Consider the following 16,929-nt stretch of genomic DNA (forward strand, 5'->3'; position numbering starts at 1 on the left):
GCAAATCAATAGCTGCTCATTATTGATTAAGGCCTCCAATTTCGACAGCTAATAACTACCATTAAACATGTTCGAATATGCTCATGTGTGCAACCGTTGCAATCGCCTGGAAGTGTAGATGTTGAAGGACACCTTGTTCGCCCTCTTACGCCACCCGGAAGATATTTACATGCTTCCGATTGACTAATGAATTGATTCAGCTATTCCCCCAGAAGTCTGGGGTCAAAAGGTCAAAAGGAGCCGGTGTAAGTACCATATCGGCTCGGGGTCCGTCGTCTGCTGATTACGTTACACAATATCATTGGCTGTACGCTTGAATGGGTGTACATTGTGATTGGCTGTATGTCGGACAGTTGTGATTGGCTGTTTTGTGCTGTAGCTCTGGCTGTAGTCATAGCAACCACGAGGCAACAGCGAGCACATGTGTGAGCACGAGTAGGTCTATGTCTAGTTTCGGTCCAGCCTAACGTGATTCAAAGTAGCCAAATCAGGCTGAAAATGTGCCCAATCTGGCAACACGGACGGCTTATCTTAACAGTCAAGATGATTCCGAGGGATGTTTTGTTTTTAGAAGAAAACTATCCATACAGATAGGTTGGGAATGGTCTATGTTCAAAATGAAAGATCATTACAGGCTCTTTATTTTAAGCCATAAAAAACCTTATTGCTGTAGATAGCGTATATTGTGTGACGTAATCAGCAGACGACGGACCCCGAGCTGATCTGGAAGCCGAGCCGATATGGTACTTACACCGGAACCACGCCGCTTATGAGACAAAAGTTAACGTGTATCAGGGGTTTTTCTGAAAAAAAAAGTAGCAGGGAGCAGACCCCTGCGCAAAGCCGAGGGAGCAACGCGACCGAGGCGGGGGATGGTGTGGAGGGGGGGTTTCCCCATTCCACGGCACGAAGCCTTTGAAAAAATAATGATTAAATGGTACATTCTGAGGCTATCTTAGAGAGAAATTCTAGCTCTTGTGGTCATCCTGAAAAACTAAAATACTATCAACTTTTGGTAGACTTGTACAACTTTACCCTCCCAGACAGCAAAATGTAATTGGGCCAGATTTGGCCCAGGTCTTGTTTGTCATTTGGAGCAGATCCGCTAAACGGGTCTGGGCCGGTCTCTTTCTTTCCAACGGCCCAATGCCGGAACAGGTTGGAATTACGGATCAGGAACAGATCTGGGCCAGAACTGGCCCCGTACAGTTACTAATGCCATGACGTGTGGCGCGGATCTGGCCCAGATCCGCGACTCATATTTTACATCTGGGGCTCATCTGGCCCTGGTCTGTGATCCATATCTGGGGCTCATCAGGCCCTGGTCTGTGATTCATATTTAGGCTATGACAATTCAGGCCCAAATAAATACCCACACAATTTGTAATTTTCCAAATAATATGATTTATTTAGAAAGGCAAACAGTTATGTGCTGCGTGAACGAAAATGAACAATAATAAAAATCAGAACAAAATAAATTAAACAGATGCACTACGAGCCCTCAGTTGCTGGGTGCGTGCACGGTGGCCACCCCCGCGGTCGCAAGCCATCTGATGGTGTAATGATTGATTTCAATGTCGGTGGCTTTTTCCCCCACACGACTCTTCCTCCCTGCTCCTGTAAGATGCACAAAAAGCACACAAAAAGAAAGAAACAAAGAGTAAATATTATATTTACAGATTTACAGAGACAAGCGCGCATTCATGCCAGTGGTGCGCGGGTTCACTTATAAACAGCTCTCCACCAAGATCTTAACGCGCCTATCAAAGGAAAACCCGAAGCAGCGGGTTATTTGGCACAGAGAAGACGATCGGCGACTGTTTTACCAAAGTTTAGTATGATATAGGCCTACTGTGCTCAAAAACACCCGCCCAAAATTATTGTTAACTCAGAAAAGATAATGCTAGCCCGAACTCAACGTTATTGATATTGAACATCCCGCATAAGTCAGCATAGATAACGTTGGTAACCCAGCAAACGATGCGATTAATATTAAATGCGGTTATAGTTGAGATAGGCTACGGTATTAGACTGGGTACCCCCAGCCCGTTCTGCCGGCGATTTGAATTTGCGATTCCCGATCCGCTTTTACTGGGGGCAATCCCCAAGCAGGCTTTTCACCCTGCGGCTAGCGGCGTCCACCGCAGTGTAGCCCTAGCACAGTGCATGTTCGTGAGTGCGGTTAATGCCTATTGATTTTGGTGAATAACAAGCTAATCTCACTGATTCATCCATATGTTCCCATTAGTTGTGGACCTTTAAAATAACCTACGATTATCAGCTAACTGTAGCCTAGCTCACCAGCTTGTCTGACTGGTCTCCGGTTGTCAAAATGACAGTGAGTATAAACTAGCGGTAAGTTAGTAAACGTGTAGGCCTATGTTTAATATGATTAGAAGGCTCCAACATCATTGAACTTTTAAAATGTATTTTCATTTTAGAATGCACTTACCGATTGTAAAGACGGTTCAAGTAGTGTAGTCGTCAGTCGAGTAGCCTACTACTCTGCGAAGTACTGTAGACTTGCTGGGAAAAAAACGTTGTCACGTGACTCGCGTTCGGTCTGCGGAGCTGCGCCGTGTCAGGCCCGTACCCGCAGGACGGACTAAATTCAATTATGGCACGTCCGGTCTGCGCAGCTGCCCCAGATCAGGCCATGGGATCAGGCCCACACCCGCAGGACGGACTAAATTCAGTTGTGCGCGTCCGGTCTGCGCAACTGCCCCGCGCAGCTGCCCCGGATCAGGTCCGCACCGGCCGTACGGACTGTCAAAGATCAGAGCTACAGACAGGTCTGGCGCAAAGTTGGTGCAGATCTGCAAAATGATTGTGACTGCTAGGCGAATCTGCTGATTCGAGGACGGATCTGGCACAGAACTAATTGCTGTCTGGGATGTAAATAAACACGACAAATTTCAAAAATATTGGCTAAACTTTTATTAAGTAGGACAAATCACAACAGCAGCCGTCTGTTCCTGAGACTGCCCCAACGGCTCACTGCCTTGTCAAAATCAAATTGATCAATTGCAGGCCCCTCAATACTGATCCTGAGGAGGTGGTTCAGGGTAGCGTTAGTCATGGTAGACCTCCTGTTCCATGCCTCTATGGAACAAGTTTTGGGGCTCTAGAGTCAATAATGGCGACGCTATAGAAATGTTACTATTGTTGTCGTTTTCAGTTTTGCACTTTGCAGACGGTCCCTAAGCTCGCGGCTGAAAGCCGACGAGCTTTGCAATTCAGAAGCCAATGCAATTCAGTTTTGCACTTTGCAGACGGTCCCTAAGCTCGCGTCTGAAAGCCGACTGCTCGTAGAAGCCAATGCAATTCACCGTTCGCTAAAGACGGCTCGTTTGGATGAGAACTATGTTGTAGCTGGTTCTCTGGGTTACTACACTTTTATTGGGCTAATTCGGCCGTGCAGCTGCCATTTAGTTCCCTGCTACGGGTTCCCTGGTAACAGGGAACCCTGTTAGACTGTTCGACTGTTCGTTTTGCTCTCGCAAAACTCTTGATCAACACTCAGCATTTGTTTATTTCTGTCGTTCATTGAAACCGCTTTGTGTAGAGAGAACTGGAATGGTCTTGTATACTTGCTTAGCATCTTAGCGCCTAGACCAAAAACCCATTCAAATACATAGTAGCTAGCTAGCTGCTAATAACTTTAACGTTAGCATGTTGACTCGGTCTGGGAAACTCCAATTCGGATCGGAATATTTTTGGAGTAATTATAAGTTATTTGAGGATCAGACACATTGTCAGGTGGTGGTGTTGGGATATTTTCGCGGAGAAAAGATCGTTTTGAGAAATAGTGTATGTTGTACAGCAGCATGTAAGTACAGATCCAAGTCTGACAGGTTCAGTCGGCATTTCGGTAGGATGGCGCACGCCGGGAGTATCGGGGCGCAGCGCCCCTGTTCCCTTGTTTAGAAAAAACCCTGTGTATTTCTCTCATACATTTTTGTCATTATTAAAGAGAGGCCTGATTCTCAGATATGCAGGTTGGATGGCTACGGTGTAGGTCTGGGAATAACTTCAGGCCAAAATCTTGCAAGCGAGCCGCTGGGTGCAGGTGCAACGAGATGGAGCACTTGCTGAGTCATTTCCTGTAGGGCTGGAGCCACAGGTTGAAGCGTATGCGTCCTTTGAGACCCCCTTTGATATATAAGAGACCTCAAAGTAAAGCTTACTTAAATGTTGTCGACCCAGTCACCTATTGCATCACTTCCTTTAGGGCTTCGGCCTCCTAATTGATCATTGTAGTATAATTGAATGCCCTCTTTCATATATATGATACCTCCACCACTGGGACGTGGCAACAATTCTCCAAATCCATATGGGGAGGGGGGGTGATGCTTGTGGACAGTAGGGTTGTATACTAGACATAAATAGGAAGAAAACTCAGGAGAAGGAATGACCTCTCATAAATATTTATTTAATAGATTGTTTCAAATAACCCTGCCTCGTTAAATCAATGAGCTTGGTGTTTTGCTTTCAAAAATAGGTTATAGAAGAAGTCTAAACTGCAGAAAATAAAAACATCCAAGCTGCCTTTTAAGGATACCTTGGAATATCTGTCTATTTTTTAACCATCGGACCCTAGTTTACGACAAAAACAACACAATTTACGGCAGCTCATTTGCCGCGTGGTCGATAGCAACCACCATAGCAACCATGACGGTCAAGTGACTGGATGCATCCCCGTTGAAAAAAATAGAATACCACCCTCAGGAGATTAATGATATTTAAATTATTATGACCATGAAGTCTTTATTTGCATGGGTTTACATTTCGTTCTGTGTAGCATGGAAAAATCGGAGAAACACTCCCATTCGGAATGCATTGGTTTACATTTCTTTCTTTGGAGCACAGTTATTTTTATTTATTTTCAGTTTTTGAGGAGGTGCTTCAAAGATGCAAATTTTTCTGCAATAATCCAAAATCAAATAGAAAAACCCGTTGGCTTTTTGTCAAGGGAACCCAGGGCAACGCTCACTTCCGGGTTGGCCAACATACCAGTGTTAATTTCGTCAACGAAAAATATGTTAAAATATTAATGTTCGTCAACGAACATTAATATTTGTAAAATGTTCGTCAACGACCTTTTTTCCGTGACTAAGACGAGACGTTGACGAGCTAAAAATAGATCTGTGATAATAAAAACGATGACGAAATGTCATTTTGTTTTCGTTGACGAGACGAGACAGGACGAAAATGCTATTGGTGTGCTATTTGGACATTCAAAATGCACGATATTTTCCAATCACTCCCGTAAGGTTCTTATGCAACTGTTCACTCCTCCAGTAAATAGGACGGACCTTAGCTACGACTTGGCAACGGGAGGTATGGTCCACTCAGCTATGAGCTAACGTTATGCATTGTACATGATTCGAAATCTTCCCAGCTTTTATTCCACAGATACTAGGGTCTATAGCATATAACCGCGTTGTCTGATTACAGTTGAATTCATTTTCCACAATTTACCGGCTCTCGTTTTGAAGAAAATCACCGCACCATTCGTTTCAATGGGAATCGCCACGGTCTATACTTCAACATAAGGTGGACTTTGAAATTTGTCCCAGCCTTTATACCCAAAATACTATAGGGTTTATAGCATATAACCGTGTTTTCTGATTACAGTTTAATGCATTTTTCACAATTTACCAGCTATCGTTTTGAAGGCTGAACAGACAAGAGTACTAAAGTGTGACGTCACGTTTCGAGAGCAACAGATTTTCGGTTCTACACAAACCAAATTAACAAGGCAAAATCCTATGCCACACAAACCTTTTATAGGAAAGGAACAATCTTTTTGCGAATTGATTTGTGAGTTTGCTTTACCAATGATGTAAATAATATTGAGAATAGATTGTCTTCATATTAAAAAAAAAACTAAACTAAACTAACGTTTACAAACCTTTCCTTTTAATACCCCAGGGGAATACATGAACGCCTCGACATTTTTCGATTGGTAGTGATTTTCACCTCTTGAAATTGATTTATTTTAATTTTGAAAGCAACAACACATGGAAGCAATGGAGAACGCCATCTCTCGTTCGGTTGTTTAGAACTGAAAATCCGGTTGCCAGGACAACGTAACGTTTTCACTTTAGTACTCTATTTGAGTGGAACAACTTAGCAGGTGTCCATATAGCCTATATAGGGTTAGCCTAATTGAACTAGTTTAAAAAGAGAAAACATTTTGACTAAAAGTAATGACTAAAAGTTGACTAAAATGTAAGGACTTTTCGTCGACTAAAACTAGACTAAAACTACAAAGGAAAACAATGACTAAAATGTGACTAAATATACTAAGAATTTTCGTCAAAAGACTAAGACTAAGACTAAATCTAAAATAGCTGACGAAATTAACACTGCAACATACGTCATCCCTCCACCACTATACTGTAATAACACATGTTGAAGTTGAATGATAATGAATTAATTTATTCTTTATTCTGCCTTAGTATTTATTCATTTATTTAGCAGCGAAATGCATTGTGTGTGTGTGTGTGTGTGTGTGTGTGTGTGTGTGTGTGTGTGTGTGTGTGTGTGTGTGTGTGTGTGTGTGTGTGTGTGTGTGTGTGTGTGTGTGTGTGTGTGTGTGTGTGTGTGTATAACACGCTATTTTATGTTGAAATGCGACGTAATCCAGTGTTCACGAAAACGTACACTGTCAATGTATGCTTTTGGCGAATGGGTTGGCTCTCAGATATACGTGTTTCTAGCAAGATGATATCATTAAAAGTTACATAAAGTAACGGTTTAATAACACAAACGCAGGAAACACGTGAGTTGCTAGTTTAGCGAAAGCAGCGTCCCTAACAACCTGACGTCGTTGAAACATGCGAGCGAGCCGATAAAATCTTCCTAATAACAATAAAACTAAAGATCAGACACAATCACTGACTGAAGATTATGCAAGTAAAAAGTATATTTCTTGCTAGAAATGTTATTAGAAAAACGTTTAACGGTGAATCGGTCCTAAAATATTGCATTTCCCATTCAGATAATAAAGATTAATAAAGATCATACACATTTAATGACTGAAGATTATTCAAGGAAAAAGTACATTTCTCGCTAGAAATGTCATTAGAAATATGTTTATTGGTGAATCTGTCCTAAAATATTGCATTTCCCATTCAGTTAATGCTGGGTTTTGCGTATCATATGCACGCGAAATGGACGTATCCGCCCTCCACAGTAGTTAATGCTGGGTTTTGCGTATCATATGCACGCGAAATGGTCATTTGGCGTATGTACTGCACGCATTTTGAATGTGTCAAACCGTGCGATCTGTACGCATATTGGTGAGACTGGGTTAACGGGTGGCCAAAAGCTGTCATATTCTTAGTTATCACAGACAATTTTTAACAATAAATGTTCTGTACGGAGCTCCTTAAGGGACAATAGGGAGAACGCTCCCGGACCGAACCTTTGATGGAAGTCGTGCTTAATGACAAATTCCGACAAATACTTCCAATTGATATGCATGAGTTTGAAAATTGAAATTGAAACGAAATACTAACTTCACATGGTGTGTCTTTTTACAATTAATTTGTTACCAGCATTCGCAGTATCCAAACAAATCCTTCGTTTACCTTGACAGCGGTCAATTATACTTGGCAACGATGAATTATCAAATATAATTCACGCCGGAAGTTGTGAAGGGTGAACCGAGCGTTCCAAGGCATTGAGAATACACGTGTAATAAGATATTTTATGTAACCCTGTAATAATGTTCTCCTATTGAACAACATTATGGCGTCTTCTTTCTTGGGATTTCCGGTGAGCGGCTGCTCCAGTCACTCTTGTATTAACCCGACATCGGCTCTAATAGACGCTATCTGTCCTACTTGATAGTTATAAGAAAGATGTTTATGGCTAGGCAGATGTTTCAATGACGTCAGGTTGCTAGGGACGGGCTGAAAGACGCCGTGGGCACCTGTCCCATTGGAAGTCAGAGGACCTATCCCGGTAGTAGTGTAATGTCTGTTTTTTAGGTTTTTACCCTAACGATGATTTAAAAAAAATATCTGTGACGTTTCTTGCCCTTAACACAGCATTGTATCCTTGTTAATTACACAAGCCAATGTTACGTACATCTGTTTCCGGATCTTCCGACCGTCGTCCTTGGCGGAAGTTGCAGTTTTCGCTTTACCTCAGGTAAGAGCACGCATTGAATGGTTAAGAGACTAAAAATAAGAAGTAGGACTAAAACTACGCAACAAAAATTGATAGTATCAGCCCAAATGTAGTGGGTAGCCCGTTTAGAACTGTACAGTAGCAATTTAATTTGACAGATTTATTTAAGACACTACACTGTCATATATGTGCACAGACGTATTTTAGCCAGCTAGTAGGCTACAGGATGAAAAAGGCTGCGTCTTTAAATGTAAACTTTATTTTGGTGCAATTTTATTTGAAGAGCCTTGCATAAACGATATTGACCGTTGCTATGAACACGAAACATGTTTCCTAAATGTTTAAATCAGGTCACGATGTTATCTTTAATGTGGTGTGTGATGGCTACCTTGCATCAATGACTGAGATGTGCTTTGATCGACCTAAAGCATTTAGACAGCCTATTCAAGAGCCTACCACACTATTGTCCACTCCTACAACATGTATACATACCGTTGTTGATCATAGAGAGTGTACATATAATGATTATAGTCTCTTTACATTAGCAACATGTATGCAGAATAAAACATTTGAAATAAATACGGTTCTGTTTGGAAAAATCACAAAAAATAGGCTTTCAACTTTGTTTCCACAATATTAGATTAAATTATAAGTATTATAAGTCATATGCTACCACCAGAAGTTAAACAAAGTGATCTCTGATCTGTGGGCGTAGTCTACATATCCCTTCAAATGAAATGCTACCTTTTATCTGTTCTGTATCTCTATCAAGTTTGAGTTCCTAATTCTGCTCTCTCTTTTCTCAACAGATCCTGCAAATTTGTCATCCTACCAACCCTCTCCTAGTTTATTGAAAACAGAACAACCCAAAGGCACTTTTTAGAGCCACGTCTTTTCTTGTTTACTTGTCCTTGATGTGTTTTACCTGTTAGCCGTTCTCTCTCACTCTCACTGTGCTTACCTTTGTGTTCGTCTTATTTGTTCATCTTTCTGTTGCCTGTCTATCTGTCTATGGGTCTTCATCATGAGCGATTCAGAGCTTGAGGATCTGCTCCAGAGTTCTGATGACCTGGCTCATAAGCTGGACCTGCAAGAGGTGGATGACTTGCTGGGTGAGCTCCAGAAAGAACAAGCTACTGCACCTCTGCCAAAGGTTAAGTGGAAGAAGAGGGATAGCGATGGCAACGTAATCCGAGTACCACACTCAAGGCGGAGTCAGTCTAACCAGGGTCAGTATTGTTTTTTGCATGCAAAAAAAATTATATATATATATACATTTAGTTTATAATAAATCAAGGAAAACATAAAGCTTTTCACTTCACTGGCTCCCAGTACACTACCGCATCCAATACAAAACCCTACTCCTCACCTACAAAGCTCTCCACAACCTAGCCCCCAGTTACCTCTGCGACCTCCTCCAAGAATACACTCCCTCCCGCTCCCTCCGCTCAACCTCTGCTGGACTACTATGTATCCCCACATCAAGACTCACTACAATGGGTGCCCGGTCATTCAGCTGTTCAGCACCCAGGCTCTGGAACTCCCTCCCCCCACACATAAAACAGTCAGACAACATTACAACCTTCATAACTCAAAACTCACCTGTTCAAACTCGCACACAACGTCTAACTGATCACTGTTTTGATTGTTTGTTTGTTTTGTTTTGTCTTGTTTTTGTTTTATTTATTTTTTATTTATTATGTTTATTTATTTATTTATTTATTTTTTCCACAATTTTTTAAACGATTTATGATGACTATATGCTCTGTAAGGTGACCTTGGGTGTCTTGAAAGGCCCCTCTAAATTAAATGTATTATTATTATTATTATTATTATGTATTACACCATGACTAACAAACCAGAAGCAATATTAAGATAACTGATTCGCAAAGTGAATTTATTTATTTTGTCTTATTTTTCTTCAAGTAACAACATTATATCGATTATCACAATTGCCATACTAGACTACACAGGCTTATACAATTTGGGTTTGGTCAGAAGGGGGAACAGACCGTGGCTGGGGTCTGTGTTTTCTTTTAAATCTGTGCGCTGATATCACTGATAACTGATAACCGACTATCATGTGCAAGTAGCGTTGGGACAAGTAGACCATTTTAATGCTCCTGACACTAGCTCTGAGGTGGTCTTTGCTCCAGAGGCTATTGGTATGTACTTTACGTTGCTTCCAATTGCCCAAAGCAATGGTTTGGATATAAGGTGTCTGACGAATAACAAAATCACGTAATTTGTAGAGTGCTTAAAAACTGTCGCAACCAAAGGGTTGCAATTCTGTGCCTAATATTCCGGAGGAGCACACAGCTTTTGGACGTGATATTATATATTATAATGTTCTCAAATACGAGGCGGAGGAAGTGTCTAGTGCACGGTTTATTCAACCATCAAACTTTATTCAATTCTGAACGGTAGGAATAGTAATTGTAAATCGAAACGGTAGGTAGGTATAGTAATAACGGTAACTCCACAGTAACTTCAAGGTTTCTCACTCCGCGAGACCCAAACGTAAAACATTAAAGGTCCCATGACATGAAAATCTCACTTTATGAGGTTTTCTAACATAAATATGAGTTCCCCCAGCCTGCCTATGGTCCCCTAGTGTCTAAAACTTGCGTTTGGTGTAAAACGAGCACTAGCTGTTCTGCTCGCCTTTGAAAAAACGGAGGCTCAAGCACGCTGATTTGGAATGTCTTTAGGTCTGTCACAAAGCATCTAAGCTCCTCCCCTTACTCTGCCTGGCCCGCCCAGAGATGTTGGCCCGCCAATGAGACACGACCGTGCGAGCGCCACATGTGTGTGTGAATACACACACTGTAACGCAAGTGTTTCTTGTCGGTTCTTTGCCGTCTCTTGTATTTCCACAACGAGACTGTAGTGGGGGTTATCTGAGCCATGGTTGAGAAGGAATTGGGGGAAAGGAACTTTGGCTTTGACTCGCTGAAGTACATGAACTGCGACATGCCTCCCGTGTGTTCTAGAATATTTACAGAACACGGCTAAAGGCTGTGTGCACCTCGCCATTGCGATACATCCACTGTAAACAGGGCGCATGGTACCCTGGCTGCAAGCTGCTCAGGGCCACACCCCCACCCTCCTCCTTGACCCGCCTCGCTCCTCCTCATTTGCATTATAGCTGCAGACACCAAAACAGCGCATTTGGGGGAAGCTCAATGTGCGACTGGCTCGGAGTGGCTTTAACTCTGCACCACGGCAGAATTTAGGGAACGTCTTTGAATACTGTGTTAGTTGCCCACTAATACCTATATTAAAGAATACATAAAATAGCATGTCATAGGACATGACATGCAACGCCCCCCCACGCAGTCGTTACGGTTCATAATATTTCGGAGGCGCACAAAGCTTTTGACGTGATGTTATATATTATAATGTTCAAAAATACGAGGCGGAGGCAGTGTCTAGTCCACGGTTTATTCAACCATCAAACTGCATTCAATTCCGAACGGTAGAAATATTAATATCAAATCTGCGCGCGGAGCGCGCCGCCCCCCCCCCCCCCCCCCTCGACAAATATCGATATTTATCTTATATCGATATTCTGCTTGAAGATATCAAGATATGACTTTTGGTCCATATCGCCCAGCCCTAACTCACACTAGGCCATCTGGCCGTGGCTGTGGCCGTTTTCACACCTAACCGTGCTCAAATCTGCCAGTGTGAGTGTGGCCAGTCTGGCCAGGCCAGGCCAACTTGGCCACTTGGGAGAGGTGTGCTGCTACGGTACGGGCCGCCACGGTACAGATGCTAATGAGCCGATACGCGCACACACACGGCTACGCAACCTGAGCTGGATGACGTATAGTCCATGCGACGACCATGGACATAATAAAGGCAACAAGCCTTCTTTCCCATTAAACGGTAAACATGGCGTCAAGCGGTTAAACTGTTGGTTCACGTTGGTCCCATAGAGAAGTCGAAAAAGTACTCGAACTGTGTTCTCTCTGTTGTTGTCCATTGTTGTTAAAACTCTGACTGGCGGCAGACTTTATTATGGTCCATGCAGCGGACGCTTGGTGATGACGTGTTACGACATGATGACGTATGTACAAGAGCCTACCGTGGCCAGGCCACAGTTGCGACGGCCAACGGCCACGGCCAGATGGCCTAGTGTGAGTGCAGGCCAGAGAACAATGGGGCCAGTTGAGCACGGTTAGGTGTGAAAACGGCCAGATGGCCTAGTGTGAGTGCACCCCATGTTACTCAAAGTGTAACACACCCTTCTCCTCTACAGCAACAACCAGCAGCACAACAGACGCTGCTGCTTCCTTGGCCAGGAAGATAGAGACGCTGGTTGTGAGTGTAAAGAGACGCTCCCAGCGACTTTACAAAGACCAGGACTCAAACAAAGGTCAGGAAGATCAGGGAGGAGAAAGGGATCTTGACTGCTGCTGTTCAGCAGTACAACGGAATGGTTCCGAGCACAGAAACTCTGTGCTTTGTAACCATTCTGTCTGGAGAGACAGCTTGGCCATGGCAGCTACCTGGCAATGGTAGGGACAACAGCTGTTTAATAGTTCCAGCAAATGTGGCACACTTTTCGTGGATTATATTCGATTTATTTTGATCGTTCATACATATGAATGAAAGTCTTTTCATAAATGCTTCACAGACTCTGTCGACCTCAGGACGAAGAGGAGAGTTGTTGACGGTGTCATGGCGGAACGGAGACTAAGGGAAGAAAAAATTATCCTTTTGTTAGAGATGAACCGCCACTGGAGGTCCTTAACAGTTTGTGGGGATTCCTTAAAAGAGCTGATTTCTGGGACAACAATGCAAGGTATTATTTTAGATTTTACATCACATGAATGTACTGTACACATCAATGACTGATGAAAAAAGTCACTAATGCTGGCTTGGTTTTATGTTCAAGATTCACAGTGGGCTTTGACTGTGGAAGGAATGAAAGGTCTGCAGAGCATCGCCAAACAGAAGCTGCATCGTGTCCGGGAAAGGATGGCTTTGGCGAGACAATGCTACCTCAAAGTTTTGACTGGAGCGGAGAACGTCCTTCAAATCTTTTCAGATGTGTATTCTGACAGTGACTCTGGCTCTGACCTTAAGGATCTGGAGTGAACAGGAAGTGAAAATGGTTGTGATGTTGGGTTCAATAATAAAATAGATGTTGAACTCGTGTTTGCTGTGTCTAGGTATATATGACAACATCCTGAAAATTACGCTTAAAACTCCTTATCTTCTGGCTGTTTTTGAATGATAGAGGTGCACAAAGATTTATGGCACATTGCACAAACATCAAATAGTCAATATTTTGCTTGGATGTAATGCATACATGCATACTGTAAGTATAGTAATGGAATAGTGATGGCAATTATATTGATAAAATATGCAAAATATGAAATGTGGTTAACTTGTAGAAGGTGTTCAAGTAAGGTTCTCGTGGCACACACCGTAACAGTGTATACAAAAAAACATTGCATTTAAACATACCATACTGTAGGCTACTTTACTAGTGTCGTCCATAGGTCAATCACAAACCATATAATAATAATAATAATAATAAATGAAATTTATATAGCGCTTAATATGGTACTCTAACGGTACGGCCACACCAAACGCGTTACTCGCGTTAGGGGCGTCAAAATTCGGCATTTTTGCATAGGGAACCATTGGTATAGGCGCGTAGACGCGTTACATGCGATGAAGCGTCGCGTTAGGGGCGTTAAGGCCAGGGGCGGATCTACTGGGGTGGCATGGGGTGGCAACTGCCACCCTAAAAAAAGCCTTGCCACCCCAGCTGCCACCCCAGTTGGCAGCGCAAAACTCTTTTTTTTTTCTTTTTTTTTTGCTTTTACAAGACATTTACAAAAGCGAGTTTCAAAAGTGCGACTGCAAGTGAATGCAACCAGGAAATATTGCCCCATCCCGCCTGCCCCCCCCCCCCCCCCCCCCCCCATCCCCGAGACTCCCGCCGGCACTGATTTTGAAGGAAGGCGCGAGAGTCCTCCAAACGAACGAAGCAAGCGGCGCGGCAGAGAGACTACATTCTTGAGGTAATACTGATCAACCGTCTATCTATGAAGAAATTATAATAATTAGAAAAGAGCAGGGCTGTGTATTACAGAAACATCATAGTTAAAGACTTAAGTTAAGATTGGAATGCCTTATAGCTGCATAGAATGCGCGTGCCGTATGGGCAGGTGGGGCGGCGAACTCCCTGCAAAAGCATTCTCCCAAAAAAATAGTTCCTCAGTAAATCATTGCTCCAAGTTTATTTTTAATAATGTGATTGTCACATTAACTATCTATAGTTTCTGTAGGCTTTCCGACTATTTTTGTTCTGTTAATATCAAATTGATCGTGGCGATTCTAGTTGAGTTTAACGTGTCATGCGATGTGGGGCGGCGGAGCTCAACGACCGCGTCCCTCCGTATGTTTCTCGCATAACCCTGCAGGCTGCAATAAGAATTGCAATCCGCGCTAAAGACGCGCTAACAAACACAAACCCTTCTAAACTCAGCTGGTTTTCCTGACCGTTAACTTCATGTGCCTCCTTTTGTATCAACAGTCATTTGATTTGATTATATTAAACTTTATTGTCATTGAACCAAGTAACAGGTACTTGGACAACAAAATGCAAGTCATCTTCTGTAAATTATTTACAAATGGCCATCTCTAATCTACTTGGTTGCACACCTGTCTGAACTTTTATAAACCAATATAAGTCATCAATTATTAATAATAAAACAAGCTTCACATCAAGAGCAAAAAAAATAATAAGGTAAACCCAAAAGGTCTTAAATACTTAGAAATTAAAGATATAAAAAAGAAAGAGGGAAATCTTTGATAGCACTTCCCCTGAATCCCCATTTGGCTCTTCCAAGCATGCAGGTAATACACTCTACTTTGGGAGTTATTCTATGTCACCGCACTTTGAGGGTGGCATTGTATGTAAATTATTGGAATCGGTGAATAAAGTGATATTTGCACTCAAGTTGGACTGATGATTGACATCTGATAGGAATATCTCATGGACCAATACCAACTTATTGTTAACTAAAGTACATATTGCAGCTCTCTTTGCATATATTTTTAGCCCCATGCCCCTGCGGTTGTAATAGTGCAGGTGTTTGTTGTAAGGCAGGTTGATTTTGTAATTATTCAGTAATAATTTATTAAATTTTGTCTGAAACCTTTTATGTTTAAATGTAAGGCTTTACTCATCCCACAATAAATTAAATATAATGTTATTGAGTCAAAATATCTAAATGCGGGGGCTTTCCAAGTAAATATTGATTGATATGGCTTTAATTAAATCGGCATACTGTATATACTTCTGCCAGAGCGTGCCACCCCTCAAAATCTCCTGTCCCCCTCTTGCCACCCCATGAATATTTTTCTAGATCCGCCCCTGGTTAAGGCCTCTACATACCTCCGGATACGGACAGTTTCGTCCGGTCCCGGAGGTGTTTCGTCTTATCTATCTATCCATCTATCCATCCATCCATCCATCCATCCATCCATCCATATATATATATATATATATATATTATTTGTATATACTTATATTATACTATATACCTGACATTTTTATTTTATAGTTTATTGTTATTGTTCCCACGAAACACCTCCGGGACCGGACGAAACTGTCCGTATCCGGAGGTATGTAGAGGCCTTTAGGCGCGTCAGACGCACGTAATTACGCACGTAAACGCAGTAACGCGCCCAACGCGCCAACGCCCGGAGTTCAGAAATCTGAACTTTCAACGCTCCAGCGCGTGACGCTTGGCCGCGATAGCCAATCAGCGTTGAGCTTGACCCGACGTCACTGGCAGAGAGTAGTGAGCTTGGACAGAAGCATACGGCCGACATCTTTCTTTATTCTGGGTGGAAATAGTAACATAGTTACGCTATTAAATGCGTTTGTGGAAACATTTTTAGCGAGAAATGTGCATTTTACTTTCATAATGTTCGCTCGGTGAATGTGAAGGATGTTTGGTTTGATAGTTATGACGAAGAGGGAACGCTCCGTTCACTTGCATGGACAGAGTCTCTGGATGCTAAGCAACCTCAATGTCTTGGCGGACTATTTCTCTGCTGATCAACACTACGAATGCTGGAAACACACCAGACACACCATGTGAAGTTATTTAACCCGATTATTGTTATTTATATCAGAGATTATTTAATCTAACCCGATCTTCACCCTGCTACCCTTTGGCAGGCGCTACCGGGCCACCACAGCCCGCACCTCCAGACTGCAGAACAGTTTCATCCCCAGGGCCATCACAGAACTTAATAATCACACTACACTCCTACCCTCCACCCAGCACAACTGCACTTTTGTTAGTGGTTGCACAAACAAATTTCGTTGTGTATCCAATGCACAATGACAAATAAAGTCAATTCTATTCTATTCTATTCTAAACTCTTCACCCAAACACGGCGGCGTTTGGGTTTCCTACCTTGGACTCCAGCGCAGCCAAGGCCGACAACTATCTTTATTCTGGGTGGAAATAGTGACATAGTTACGCCATTAAATGCGTTTATGGAAACATTTTTAGCGAGAAATGTGCATTTTACTTTCATAATGTTCGCTCGGTGAATGTGAAGGATGTTTGGTTTGATAGTTATGACGAAGAGGGAACGCTCCGTTCCATTGCATGGACTGAGTGTCTGGATGCTAAGCAACCTCAACGTCTTGGCGGACTATTTCTCTGCTGATCAACTCTACGAATGCTGGAAACACTCCAGACACACCATGTGAAGTTATTTAACCCGATTATTGTTATTTATATC

The 16,929-nt window shown here is 42.5% G+C and overlaps 1 long non-coding RNA gene across 1 annotated transcript; it reads left to right on the forward strand.

Moving 5' to 3' along the window:
• The first annotated feature begins 9,235 nt into the window (after positions 1 to 9,235).
• LOC130373540 (uncharacterized) lies at positions 9,236 to 12,919 on the forward strand. The gene is made up of 3 exons (XR_008893527.1): positions 9,236 to 9,371; positions 12,407 to 12,665; positions 12,785 to 12,919. It is a non-coding gene; the product is annotated as an uncharacterized LOC130373540 (long non-coding RNA).
• Positions 12,920 to 16,929: the final 4,010 nt, after the last annotated feature.

Source organism: Gadus chalcogrammus, chromosome 2 (assembly GCF_026213295.1).
Source record: "Gadus chalcogrammus isolate NIFS_2021 chromosome 2, NIFS_Gcha_1.0, whole genome shotgun sequence".
Classification (NCBI taxonomy): Eukaryota; Metazoa; Chordata; class Actinopteri; order Gadiformes; family Gadidae; genus Gadus; species Gadus chalcogrammus.